The following is a 15328-nucleotide window of genomic DNA, read 5'->3' on the forward strand; positions in this document are numbered from 1 at the left end:
GGGCATGGCTACAGCCAAGAATGCTTTAATGTGCAGAGCTAAAGAACAAGTGACATAAATTTTACAGCCTCTAAGAGTCTCATGGTTTAAAAGAATGAACACAATAAATACTGAAGTCTGTATGAAAATGAAATGGTAAAGGATAAACAAGATTCATATAGAGGGAAGAAAAGATGTCAGAATTTGCTTTATTGGATATTGAGATTTACTTCAAAGATATTGTAAAGAATATGTGGCAATGACAGGTGCTTCAAAGGAATATGAGAAAGACTTATTAAACTGAATGAGGTAGATTCATGATTAGGCCCAGTTATTCACAAGTATCTCTGTTAATCTCATTATAATTTTTTCATACTTCATTACTGACGAAGAGCATATTTTTTCCTTTGGGTTATGAGTGCAAACCTGAGACAAGAATGATTACATGTCAGAAGAAGAGAAAATATAGCAGCTCTAACTTGGGGTTTATCACTGAGTAATCATTATATCTCCCTAGAAATACATTTAACTTTTTCTCAATATTCAGTATCATCTTAAACACCTTCTATTGAACTATATTATACTGGTATTAAAAAAATGAGTGATGGCTAGAGACTAGCTATTATTTTCAGGATCTTCTTGCTTAAAATCAGGTAATATTTCTATAATAAAAGCTCAAAAGTCTTCATTTTACCTGCAGTAAAATAAAGTTTTGAGAAAAGCTAAAAGTTGCATTTTATAGAGCTGAATCAAAAGAATTAGTTAGGAGAACCTGAGTGCAAATTTAACCCTAACCCTAAGCTTAACACTGACACTAAACAGAGTTTTCATCTGTGTTTGCAGCAGTGTAACAAATCACAGCATAAAATGCAGCATAAGGAATGAGTCTCTAAAATATATCCAATATATCTCTTTTCATCACTCTGACTCCCATAATGTATTATTTTTATATTAACTGAGAAATAATTGTAGCTCATCCTGACCATTGAAAAAAAAGTAAGATGCAACATACAATTTATTTGAAACATAATCATCAGTTTAGTTTAGTTCAGTGGCTCAGTTCTGTTCGACTCTTTGCCACCCCATGAATTGCAGCACACCAGGCCACCTTGTCCATCACCAATTCCTGAAGTTCACTCAAACTCACGTCCATCGAGTCAGTGATGCCATCCAGCCATCTCATCCTCTGTCGTCCCCTTCTCCTCTTGCCCCCAATCCCTCCCAGCATCAGAGTCTTTTCCAATGAATCAACTCTTCTCATGAAGTGGCCAAAGTACTGGAGCTTCAGCTTCAGCATCATTCCTTCCAACGAACACCCAGGAGTGATCTCCTTCACAATGGACTGGTTGGATTTCCTTGCAGTCCAAGGGATTCTCAAGAGTTTTCTCCAAGGCCACAGTTCAAAAGCAACAATTCTTTAGCGCTCAACTTTCTTCACAGTCCAACTCTCACATCCATACATGACCACAGGAAAAAACATAGCCTTGACTAGAAGGACCTTTGTTGGCAAAGTAGTGTCTCTGCTTTTGGATATTCTGTCTAGGTTGGTCATAACTTTCCTTCCAAGGAGTAAGCGCCTTTTAATTTCATGGCTGCAGTCACCATCTGCAGTGATTTTGGAGCCTCAAAAAATAAGGTGTGACACTATTTCCACTGTTTCCCCATCTATTTCCCATGAAGTGATGGGACCAGATGTCATGATCTTAATTTTCTGAATTTTGAGCTTTAAGCAGCTTTTTCACTCTCCTCTTTCACTTTCATCAAGAGGCTTTTTAGTTCCTTTTCACTTTCTGCCATAAGGGTGATGTCATCTGCATATCTGAGGTTATTGATATTTCTCCTGGCAATCTTGATTCCAGTTTGTGCTTCTTCCAGCCCAGTGTTTCTCATGATGTATTCTGCATATAAGTTAAATAAGCAAGGTGACAATATACAGCCTTGACATACTCCTTTTCCTATATGGAACCAGTCTGTTGTTCCATATCCAGTTCTAACTGTTGCTTCCTGACCTGTATACAGGTTTCTCAAGAGGCAGGTCAGGTGGTCTGGTATTCTTATCTCTTTAAGAATTTTCCACAGTTTATTATGATCCACACAGTCAAAGGCTTTGGCATAGTCATTAAAGCAGAAATTGATGTTTTTCTGGAACTCTCTTGCTTTTTCCATGATCCAGTGCATGTTGGAAATTTGATCTCTGGTTCCTCTGCCTTTTCTAAAACCATCTTGAACATCTGGAAGTTCATGGTTCATGTATTGCTGAAGCCTGGATTGGAGAATTTTGAGCATTACTTTACTAGCGTGTGAGATGAGTGCAATTGTGTAGTAGTTAAAGCATTCTTTGGCATTGCCTTTCTTTGGAATTGGAATGAAAACTGACCTTTTCCAGTCCTGTGGCCACTGCTGAGTTTTCCAAATTTGCTGGCGTATTGAAACAAACAGAGCACTTTCACAGCATCATTTTCCAAGATTTGAAGTAGCTCAAATGGAATTTCATCACCTCCACTAGCTTTGTTCATAGTGATGTTTCCTAAGGCCCACTTGACTTCACATTCGAGAATGTCTGGCTCTAGGTGAGTGATCACACCATCGTGATTAACTGTGTCGTGAAGATCTTTTTTGTAAAGTTCTTCTGTGTATTCTTGCCATCTCCTCTTAATATCTTCTGCTTCTGTTAAGTCAATACTATTTTTTTAATTTAATTTTTTTTAATTTTAGTTGGAGGCTAACTGCTTTACAATATTGTATTGGTTTTGCCATACATCAACATGTATCTGCCACAGGTGTTGCATGAAATATTCCCTTTGTATGTCTAATTTTCTTGAACAGATCTCTAGTCTTTCCCATTCTGTTATTTTCCTCTCTTTGCATTGATCGCTGAGGAGGTTTTCTTATCTCTTCTTGTTATTCTTTGGAAATCTGCATTCAGATGCTTATATCTTTCCTTTTCTCCTTTGCTTCTCACTTCTCATCTTTTCTTTCTTTCTCTCTTTTTTTTCCTGTTACCCAGGCTTTTATTTTTATTTTTTTTTAAATTTATTTTTACTTTATTTTGCTTTACCATACTGTTTTGGTTTTGCCACACATTGAAATGATCAGCCACGGGTGTACATGAGTTCCCAATCCTGAACCCCACTTCTCACCTCCCACCCCATATCATCTCTCTGGGTCATCCCTGTGCACCAGCCCCAAGCATCCTGTATCTTGTATCGAACATAGACTGGTGATTCGTTTCTTACATGATAGTATGCATGTTTCAATGCCATTCTCCCAAATCATCCCACCCTCTCCCTCTCCCTCTGAGTCCAAAAGTCCGTTCTAAATATTTGTGTCTCTTTTGCTGTCTCGCATACAGGGTTATCAGTACCATCTTTCTAAATTCCATATATATGTCTTAGTATACTGAATTGGTGTTTTTCTTTCTGGCTTACTTCACTCTGTATAATAGTCTCTGGTTTCATCCACCTCATTAGAACTGATTCAAATTTATTCTTTTTAAGGGCTGAGTAATACTCCATTGTGTATATGTACCACAGCTTTCTTATCCATTCATCTGCTGATGGACATCTAGGTTGTTTCCATGTCCTGGCTATTGTAAACAGTGCTGCGATGAACATTGGGGTACACATGTCTCTTTCAATTCTGGTTTCCTCGTTGTGTATGCCCAGAAGTGGGATTGCTGGGTCATAAGGCAGTTCTGTTTGCAATTTTTTAAGGAATCTCAAAAGCTCTTTCTTTGAAAGGATAAATAAAATTGACAAACCATTAGCCAGACTCATCAAGAAACAAAGGGAGAAAATCAAATCAATAAAATTAGAAATGAAAATGGAGAGATCACAACAGACAACACAGAAATACAAAGGATCATAAGAGATTATTATCAGCAATTATATGCCAATAAAAATGGACAACGTGGATGAAATGGACAAATTCTTAGAAAAGTACAACTTTCCAAAACTGAACCAGGAAGAAATAGAAAATCTTAACAGACCCATCATAAGCACGGAAATTGAAACTATAATCAGAAATCTTCCAGCAAGCAAAAGCCCAGGTCCAGACAGCTTCATAACTGAATTCTACCAACAATTTCAAGAAGAGCTAACACCCATCCTACTCAAACTATTCCAGAAAATTGCAGAGGAAGGTAAACTTTCAAACTCATTCTATAAGGCCACCATCACCCTAATACCAAAACCTGACAAAGATGCCACAAAAAAAGAAAACCATTTCTCTTCTTTTCAAAGCTATTTGTCAGGCTTCCCCAGACAGACATTTTGCTTTTTTTGTATTTCTTTTCCATGGGGATGATCTTGATCCCTATCTCCTGTACAATGTCATGAACCTCCCTCCATAGTTCATCAGCGACTCTATCTATCAGATCTAGTCTCTTAAATCTATTTCTCACTTCCACTGTATAATAATAAGGGATTTGATTTAGGTCATACCTGAATGGTCTAGTGGTTTTCCCTACTTTCTTCAATTTAAGTCTGAATTTTGCAATAAGGACCTCATGATCTGTGCCACAGTCATCTCTGAGTCTTGTTTTTGCTGATTGTATAGAACTTGTACATCTTTGGCTGCAAAGAATATAATCAATCTGATTTCAGTGTTGACCATCTGGTGATGTCCATGTGTAGAGTCTTCTCTTATGTTGTTGAAAGAGGGTATTTGCTATGACCAGTGTGTTCTCTTGGTAACACTCTATTATCCTTTGCCCAGCTTCATTCCATATTCCAAGGCCAAATTTGCCTGTTATGCCAGATGTTTCTTGACTTATTACTTTTGCATTCTATTCCCCTATGATGAAAAGGATATCTTTTTTGGATGTTAGTTCTAAAAGTTCTTGTAGGTCTTCATAAAACCGTTCAACTTCAGCTTCTTCAGCGTTACTGGTTGGGGCATAGACTTGAATTAGTGTGATATTGAATGGTTTGCCTTGGAAATGAACAGAGATCATTCTGTTATTTTTGAGACTGCATCCAAGTATTGCATTTTGGGCTCTTTTGTTGACCATGATGGTTACTTCATTTCTTCTAAGGGATTCCTGCCTGCAGTAGTAAATATAATGGTCACCTGAGTTAAATTCACCCATTCCAGTCCATTTTAGTTTGCTGATTCCTAGAATCATATATTTACTTAAAATAAAGGTAAACTAGCATCAGAAATATATGTGAAAATTATTAGGCATAATATGAACACAAGCATATTTATTTGGCTTATACACAGGTTGACTTTACTTCAAATGGTTTTACAGTCCCATTGGGCTTCTGAATTATATTGAGGGAGAAAGCAGCTTCATAGTTATCAAACTCCTGACTGTATCTTTCACATCTTTATTCCAAAGACAATTGATAAGGGGATTCAGCATAGAAATCATGACAGTAAAACACACAGTGGCTACTTTGACCAGAAGCCATGAGCTTTTGGAGTTGGGTACACAATAAAGGAACAGGACAGTCCTGTGGAAAATGTTGATGGTGCTCAGGTGGGAGGCACAGGTGGAGAAGGCTTTTTGGAGTCCACCAGCTGAAGGCATCTTGATGACTGTGACAATTATGAAAACATAGGAGGTGAGGATAATCAGGAGGCTACAGACACCTCATTGGATGTAGAAACAATGAAACATGTCAGTTGACTGAAATAGGTATCAGAACAGGAAGCAGAGATGATGTAGAATACTCACAGCCAAAGTGATGTATGACATTAGAACTGCAGAAGGACAGCTCCAAAAGAGAACATGTGGTTGTCAAGGAACACATTCCACCCCATGTGTATGTTCCAGCGACCTTGAGGCTGCAGAGCTTAGGAGACACAGCAACTGTGTAGAGCAGGGGGTTACAAACAGCCACAAACTGGTCATAGGCCATGACTGCTAGCATGGACATTTCTGGAATCACAAATACACAGCCAAAGAAAACCGTGCTATGCATCCTTTGAAAGAGTTATCTCTGTCTTCCACAACCAAGGTATCTAGGAGTTTGGGTGTAAATACACTGGAAGAACAAATATCCCAAGAGGATAGATGGCTGAGGAAAAAGTACGCTGGTGTGTGGTGTTTGAGATTGATCCTTATGACTACAGTTATGCCAAGGTTTCCCACCAGAGTGACTGTTTAAATGGTCAAGAACATCAGGAAAAGGGGTGCCTGGAGGCATGGGTGTTTTGAGAAGCCCAAGAGGATGCACATGGTCACAGGGCTCTGATTTCCTTCATCCAGTACCATGGATCTTGATTTAAAAGATAAAAAAAAGAATTAAAATTGAGCAGTGGAACATGAGAAGGTGGAGTGAAAGAAACTGAAGATAGCCCAAACTAAGCTAGTGAAGGCAGTGTGATCAGTGTATACCCAGGAATGTTCTGAAGTGTCAGATTGGTCTTTACTTGACAATTTAAGTGAATTTGATTATGGGAAATTAGCTTTATCCTTAAGAACTTTAGTTTCCTTACCTGGAAAACAAGAGAGAATAGTATTTATCAGTAGCAGTGTTTTATATAAATGATTCCTAAATAAATATGATGCATTAAATATCCTCAAGATAAAATATAATTATATGAGAACACAGGCTACATAGAAGAAAATCAGAAAAAAAAATAACTAAACAAATCATCGATTGAATTACGGCAGTCATATGATAACAGTACAATTGCTCTGGGTAAGATTAAACAATTTTAATACATAAAGAAAAATTTAATAGTAAGTTTCTCTGCGGTTAAACACATAACTGCACATGCACAATGGTTCTGGGATTAATAAAAGTAGAATTTAGCCTGTATATTGCTATTTTCAGTTCATATAGGTTTCCTCTGCCAAAAACCTTCTGGATCCCATATCCCTCAGATCAGAGTAAGGATGATCCTAGGTTAATCAACTCATCAAATGCCAGATATCCTTGGTGTATTTTTATGATGGATTCCTTGCTAATATTAATATGCTGCATACATACTTTGTATCAAAATTGAATTTTTTGTTTAAATATTTCCAGTCCTTTATTCAGAAAGTTGATGATCCCTGCAAAATATAGATAATAAAGATAGCAAGAGATATCATGTTATTTTTGCAACAGTCAAGAAATTGCAGCATGAGAATGAACAGGTCCTTGAATAATAAGTAGACCTAGAAATTATACTACAGGATGGTGTTTTAATTTGTTTTATGTCTAATCACCTAACCTTATGGACTCAAACCCTGAAGAATTCTTACAGAGTTTATTGTCATGAGCTATAGACAGAATAATGGAGAAGGAAATGGCAACCCACTTCAGTACTCTTACCTGGAGAATCCCATGGACAGAGAAGCCTGGCAGGCTACAATCCATGGGGTAGCAAAGAGTCAGACACAACTGAGCTACTAACATACACACATATAGAATAACTAAAGGAAAATTCCTCTTCTGTAATTTACAATATGATTTCTTTGTCATTGACCTATTACTGATGTTTTTAAAAATAATTCACCTCCATACAGAGGCTGTGTCCGTGCTGTGTTCGTTCGCTTCAGCCATGTTGGGCTTTTTGCGACCCCATGGACTATAGCCCATCAGGCTCTTCTGTCCATGGAATTCTCCAGGCAAGAATACTGGAGCAGATTGTTTTTCCCTCATCCAGGGGATCTTCCTGACCCAGGAACTGAACCCTTGTCTCTTTATGTCTCTTGCACTGGCAGAAGAGTTCTTTAGCACTAGTGCCACCTGGGAAGACCATATAGAGGCTATACTTCTTAAAATTATGAAAAATTACATTAGTATATTTTCCAATGAACCTAACCCAAATTATGGCTGATACAATGTGCTTTTTAGTTTTACATATCTCTATATCACAAGCTGGAATCAAGATTGCCAGGAGAAATATCAATAACCTCAGATATGCAGACGACATCACCCTTATGGCAGAAAGTGAAGAGGAACTAAAAAGCTTCTTGATAAAAGCGAAAGTGGAGAGTGAAAAAGTTGGCTTAAAGCTCAACATTCAGAAAATGAAGATCATGGCATCTGGTCCCATCACTTCATGAGAAATAGATGGGGAAACAGTGGAAATAGTGTCAGACATTATTTTGGGGGACTCCAAAATCACTGCAGATGGTGACTGCAGCCATGAAATTAAAAGACGCTTACTCCTTGGAAGAAAAGTTATGACCAACCTAGACAGTCTATCCAAAAGCTGAGACATTACTTTGCCGACTAAGGTCCGTCTTGTCAAGTCTATGGTTTTTCCAGTGGTCATGTATGGATGTGAAGACGGCTGAGCGCCGAAGAATTGATGCTTTTGAACCGTGGTGTTGGAAAAGACTCTTGAGAGTCCCTTGGACTGCAAGGCGATCCAACCAGTCCATTCTGAAGGAGATCAGCCCTGGGATTTCTTTGGAAGGAATGATGCTAAAGCTGAAACTCCAGTACTTTGGCCACCTCATGTGAAGAGTTGACTCATTGGAAAAGACTCATATCCTGGGAGGGACTGGGGGCAGGAGGAGAAGGGGACGACAGAGGATGAGATGGCTGGATGGCATCACTGACTCGATGGACTTGAGTCTGAGTGAACTCCGGAATTTGGTGATGGACAGGGAGGCCTGGGGTGCTGCGATTCAAGGAGACGCAAAGAATCAGACACTTCTGAGCGACTGAACTGAACATATATTGATATGGAAACACAGTTAACATTACAGTATACAAAATACACAATATTATACTATACATATTTTAGCATTTAGCCAGTTAGGCTTATTATTTGTCATGCCTTGAATATGAGTGTCATCAGCTATGGGTTGGTAGAGGGGAGATTGATTAGGTGTTATGATCCTGTCATGGACAGCAAGGAGATCCAACCAGTCCATCCTAAAGGAAATCAGTCCTGAATATTCATTGGAAGGACTGATGCTGAAGCTGAAACTCCAATACTTTGGCCACCTGATGCAAAGAGCTGACACATTGGAAAAGCCCTGATGTTGGGAAAGATTGAAGGCACGAGGAGAAGGTGACTACAGAGGATGAGTTAGTTGGATGGTATCACCGACTCAATAGGCATGAGTTTGAGTAAGCTCTGGGAGTTGGTGATGGACAGGGAAGCCTGGCGTTCTGCAGTCCATGGGGTCACAAGAGGCAAAAACGACTGAGCAACTGAACTGACTGACTGGTGATAGATCCAGCTATATTTCTGTACTATAGTCACAGAGGTCATAGCACTAATATTTTTAATTCATTAATGTGATCCCTGCACCGACTCCTTTATGTCACATATCAGGAAAGACCCAATAAAATGATACTACAGAGTTTCTTTGGAGGAGGAAATTGCAACAACTCCAGTATTCTTCCCTGGAAAATTCCATGAACAGAGGAGCCTGGTGGCCTACAGTCTAGGGGATCTCAAAAAGTCAGACACAACTGAACATGCATACACACACACACACACACACATAGTTTCCTGTGTAGGAAATCTTGATATACACATATGTAGGGGCATTGGAAAACAAAGATTACACAAATAATTCAGTGATTGACAATTCTGGTGCATCTAATTTTGGAAGATTTAGCCAAATGGGTAACCTACAACTCAGTAGCTAATTAAGTTCCCATTTACAAGTGTAAGCTGTTTTTAATATGTGAGGGCTAAGAAATAAAGAAAATATCTGCTTACTCGTTTGAGAATCTATTGTCAACCACATCAGTACAGTTGGCCTGATATTTCAACTGAAGTTTTGTCAGGGATTGAATCACCAAATATGCTGGTAAATCCAACCAAAGGAGCATTTTAAAAGAGAATCACTTGTACACCCATGGCTGATACATGTAAATGTATGGCAAAAAAACACTACAACATTGTAAAGTAATTAGCCTCCAATTAAAATAAATAAATTAATTCACAAAAAAAGAAAAAAGAGAATCCCTTGAAATAGGTTTTTTTTAATTTTTTGTTATTTTACAGATTTATTAGTATGCTTTTTATTAATTCAAATATAAATGTAAAGATAGCTGAAGTCCATGTAGACCAAAGATAATTAGTGCAACAAGTTTATTAACTCTATAAAGTATTACTGTGTAATTTTAAATTCCTTTCTTCCAAATTGTGTTCAGAATTGCATGCTAGTTTTACTTAAAGCAAGCACTGTGTATATGATGCCACTTTGTTTCTTTTTAAAAATATTTATTTATTTATTTTTGGCTCATGGCTCCAGAACACAAGCTCAGTAGTCATGGTGTAAAGGCTTAGTTGCCGTGTGACATGTGGGATCTTCCCAGACGAGGGATGGAAACAGTGTTTTTTACCCTCCAATATGTAGTTTGGTTAAAGCTTGAAGACCTTAATTTCATAAGCTTTGACAATGCTTCTAGATAGAGAAGCCCAGATTGTGCATGCTCCCATAGAGAGGTTGGGATTGCATTATGTAAACACATTTAAAAAAATGGATGTCTTAATTATTTGTGATGTGGCATCTGTTTTGTTTAAAAACAGAGATTTCAAATTCAGATTTAAAGATTTGTGAACGGGGTAAGTGTCAAATAAATGGTTTTATTTTCAGAATTTGTTATTTTTTAAATAACAAAAACAAGTACAGTGAGAAAGAAAAAAAAAGAAAAATTAGAAGAAAGAAAAGTTAAATTAAGGAAAATATTCATCAGGAGATATGTTGAGGTTCAAGAGTCTAGGCTACAGAGATATTTAAATAAATTGTTAGTGGACCCAGATAGATTGTTGAAAAATGTTTTTGAAAGGAAGAACTATTTCATTTGTCCGATACAAAATCAGGCTGTATCCTAACAGACATCAACAGGAAACTGGGGGGAAATATCAAAATAGACTGGAATGCCAACAATATTGTAGAATGTCACAGATCATGTGATAAAATTATTTTATAATGTTGAGGACTACATAGTCTCTGACACACAGTTTTCCCACTGAGAAATTTAGGGAACTTTCCTAGTGGCTTAATAAAAAATAAGAGGCTTTTGCGGCTACCATAAGATATTTCAACTTCTTTCAAAGTAATTTTGCCAAAGTTTCCTACAAAATTTGAAAGTTCCCCAGGACAATCAAAAGAACCCATAGCTCATTTTCTCCCATTTTCTGTGGTCAGAACAAAACTTTCATGACAGACAGCCAATTTTCAAGATATTTGGTTCAGTGAACACTATATATATATTACAGTCATCCACAAAGGATAATTTATAAACCATAATATTACTACAGATCATTGATTATTGGAATCCAAATTTTTATTCATACGATGCTTGGCCTGTGTTTAAGGTTAGATATTGTCCAAATACCATATTTGAAAGTCTTCCCCAAAATTACCATTACTAACTTGAATTTCTTTGGGAAAACATAAACCTCACTAGAGGGTTATAATAGGAAATTATTTTTTTAATATTTAAGATTTGATTAAAAATAAAAAAGAAGATATTGTGCAGTAATGATCACACTGGAAGAGTACCATCTTTAAGACAGGAGGATGCCATGTTAGTAAAACATGGAAGAATGGAGACAGGTATCACATCAAGAAACTATTTTTAATAAACTTGAATCATTATATTTTAAACTTTTTACATTTTTTGATTCTGAATTTCCCTTATGTAAGGGCTTCCCTGGTGGCTCAGACGGTAAAGAATCTACCTACAATGCAGGAGACATGGATTTGATCCCTGGATGGGGCAAGATCATCTGGAGAAGAGAATGGCTACCCATTCCAGTGTACTTGCCTGGAGAATCCCATGGACAGAGGAAGCCCATGGACTACAGTCCATGCATGCGTGCTTAGTCACTTCAGTCATATCTAACTCTGCATACATGTGGACTGTAGCCCGCCAGGTTCCTTTGTCCATAGGATTCTCCAGGCAAGAATACTGGAGTGGGTTACCATGACCTCCTGCAGGGGATATTCCCCACCCAGGGATCGAACCCAGATCTCCTGTGTCCTCTGCGTAGCAGGCAGATTCTTTACCACTAGGCCACCAGGGGAAACATGGGCTAGAGTCTATGGACTCACAAACAGTTGGACATGACTGAGCCACCACACTTTGACTTTAGTTATGTAAGGAAAATGTCTTGTAACAATAATATAGTAAGATATGTGCCCAATATCAGTCAGTATATTGGCTGATGCCCTCTTTACTTAGTCAATGTATTAATATTGACATGTATACATCATGGACCAGATTCAGGTTTTGTAATTATTGCTCCACAAAGAAGTTAACATGGAATTGTACAATTCCTTTTTTTTTAAATTTAATTTATTTTACTTTACAATACTGTATTATTTTGTTTTTCCTTTTACTTTATTTTGCTTTACAATACTGTATTGGTTTTGCCATACATTGACATGAATCTGCCACGGGTGTACATGAGTTCCCAATCCTGAACCCCCCTCCCACCTCCCTCCCCATATCATCTCTCTGGATCATCCCCGTGCACCAGCCCCAAGCATCCTGTATCCTGCATTGGACATAGACTGGCGATTCGTGTCTTACCTGGTAGTATACATGTTTCAATGCCATTCTCCCAAATCATCCAACCCTCTCCCTCTCCCACAGAGTCCAAAAGTCTGTTCTATACATCTGTGTCTCTTTGCTGTCTCACATAGAGGGTTATCATTACTATCTTTCTAAATTCCATATATATGTGTTAGTATACTGTATTGGTATTTTTCTTTCTGGCTTACTTCACTCAGTATAATAGGTTCCAGTTTCATGCACCTCATTAGAACTGATTAAAATGTATTCCTTTTAATGGCTGAGTAATACTCCATTGTGTACATGTACCACAGCTTTCTTATCCATTCATCCACTGATGGACATCTAGGTTGTTTCCATGTCCTGGCTATTATAAACAGTGCTGCGATGAACACTGGGATTCACGTGTCTCTTTCAATTCTGGTTTCCTCGTTGTGTATGCCCAGAAGTGGGATTGCTGGGTCATAAGGTTCTATTTGCAATTTTTTAAGGAATCTCCACACTGTTCTCCATAGCGGCTGTACTAGTTTGCATTACCACCAACCGTGTAAGAGGGTTCCGTCTTCTCCACACCCTCTCCAGCATTTATGCCATACATCAACATAACTCCACCACGGGTGTACATGAGTTCCCAATCCTGAACCCCCCTCCCACCTCCGTCCCCATACCATCTCTCTGAGTCATCCCAGTGCACCAGCCCCAAGCATCCTGTATCCTGCATCGAACCTAGACTGGCTATTTGTTTCTTACATGATATTATACATGTTTCAATGCCATTCTCCCAAATCATCCCACCCTCTCCCTCTCCCACAGAGTCCAAAAGTCTGTTCTATACATCTGTGTCTCTATTGCTGTCTCACATACAGGGTTGTCGTTACTATCTTTCTAAATTCCATATATATGTGTTAATATGCTGTATTGGTGTTTTTCTTTCTGGCTTGCTTCACTCTATAATCAGCTCCAGTTTCATCTACCTCATTAGAACTGATTCAAATGTATTCTTTTTTACACTGTTGGTGGGAATGCAAACTAGTACAGTCACTATGGAGAACAGTGTGGAGATTCCTTAAAAAACTTGAAATAGAAGTGCCTTATGACCCAGCAATCCCACTGCTGGGCATACACACCGAGGAAAACAGAATTGAGAGATATGTGTACGCCAATGTTCATCACAGCGTTGTTTATAATAGCCAGGACATGGAAGCAACCTAGATGTCCATCAGTAGATGAATGGATAAGAAAACTGTGGTACAAATACACAATGAATTATTACTCAGCCATTGAAATGAACTGTACAGTTCTCAGCAGTACTGCATGTATCTTCAGCAACCATTTAGTCATAGTCTTTCAAGAAAGAAAAGTTATGTTTATACTTGTTACATCCAAAAGTTTTACAGATAAGTAGCATGCAAATCTAGAGAAGCCGATGGCACCCCACTCCAGTACTCCTGCCTGGAAAATCCCATGGACAGAGGAGCCTGGTAGGCTGCAGTCCATGGGGTTGCTGAGGGTCAGACATGACTGAGCGACTTCACTTTCACTTTTCATTTTCATGCATTGGAGAAGAAAATGGCAACCCACTCCAGTGTTCTTGCCTGGAGAATCCCAAGGATGTGGGAGCCTGGTGGGCTGCTGTCTTTGGGGTTGCGCAGAGTCGGATACGACTGAAGTGAGTCAGCAGCACGTAAAACCATCTGTAGAAACAGTAGTTCTTAAATGTTACTTAATATAGTCATTAGTGAACTTACCTATGTTATCTAACATATCAATGCATTTAGTTTTGTAGTTCAAATGTTTACTCTTAGATTGAAAGTGCAATCTGAGAATTTTTGGAAAAGAGTTTTCATTGCAATTGTATAAATAAACTGCCTATTCAAGAGGATTTACCAAGTAAAAAATAATCTGTGCTAAAAAGATTCTGCAACTATTCAATCCTTTTCTGTATTGTTTTCTTTTCTACTTAAGATAAAAATCTAATGAGAACCAAATTATAAGTTACATAACTTCAAATTTTATATTTAAAAGAGTATATTTTAATTACTATCTTGAAACATTACTGAATATGTCAGAAATTACATGATGCATTCTCAAATTTTCTAAATAGTTTTTGTGTTAGTAACAGATCTTTATTAAACTACACACAGACACAGAGAACACTATTTTTGTTTCTTTTTTTTTTAATTTTTGCAATGCTGTGTTGATTTCTGCCATTAGTTCAGTTCAGTTCAGTCACTCAGTCGTGTCTGATTCTTTGTAACATCATGAATTGCAGCATGCCAGGCCTCCCTGTCCATCACCAACCCCCGGAGTTCACCCAAACTCATGTACATTGAGTCAGTGGTGCCATTCAGCCATCTCATCTTCTGTCATCCCCTTCTCCTTCTGCCCCCAATCCCTCCCAGCATCACAGTCTTTTCCAATGAGTCAACTGTTCGCATGAGGTGGCCAAAGTACTGGAGTTTCAGCTTTAGCACCATTCCTTCCAAAGAAATCCCAGGGCTGATCTCCTTCAGAATGGACTGGTTTGACCTCCTTGCAGCCCAAGGGACTCTCAAGAGTCTTCTCCAACACCACAGTTCAAAAGCATCAATTCTTCAGCGCTCAGCGTTCTTCACAATCCAACTCTCACATGCATACACAACCACAGGAAAAACCATAGCCTTGACTAGATGGACCTTAGTCGGCAAAGTAATGTCTCTGCTTTTGAATATGCTATCTAGGTTAGTCATAACTTTTCTTCCAAGGGGTAAGCGTCTTTTAATTTCATGGCTGCAATCACCATCTGCAGTGATTTGGGAGCCCCCCAAAATAAAGTATGACACTTTTTCCACTGTTTCCCCATCTATTTCCCATGAAGTGATGGGACCGATGCCATAATCTTCGTTTTCTGAATGTTGAACTTTAAGCCAACTTTT

General features: G+C 38.2%; 1 pseudogene; it reads right to left on the reverse strand.

Annotated features, from left to right (window-relative positions):
* Positions 1-5248: 5248 nt before the first annotated feature.
* On the reverse strand, positions 5249-6199 carry LOC128043426 (olfactory receptor 1165-like; annotated as a pseudogene).
* Positions 6200-15328: the final 9129 nt, after the last annotated feature.

This window comes from Budorcas taxicolor, chromosome 2 (genome assembly GCF_023091745.1).
Source record: "Budorcas taxicolor isolate Tak-1 chromosome 2, Takin1.1, whole genome shotgun sequence".
Lineage (NCBI taxonomy): Eukaryota > Metazoa > Chordata > Mammalia > Artiodactyla > Bovidae > Budorcas > Budorcas taxicolor.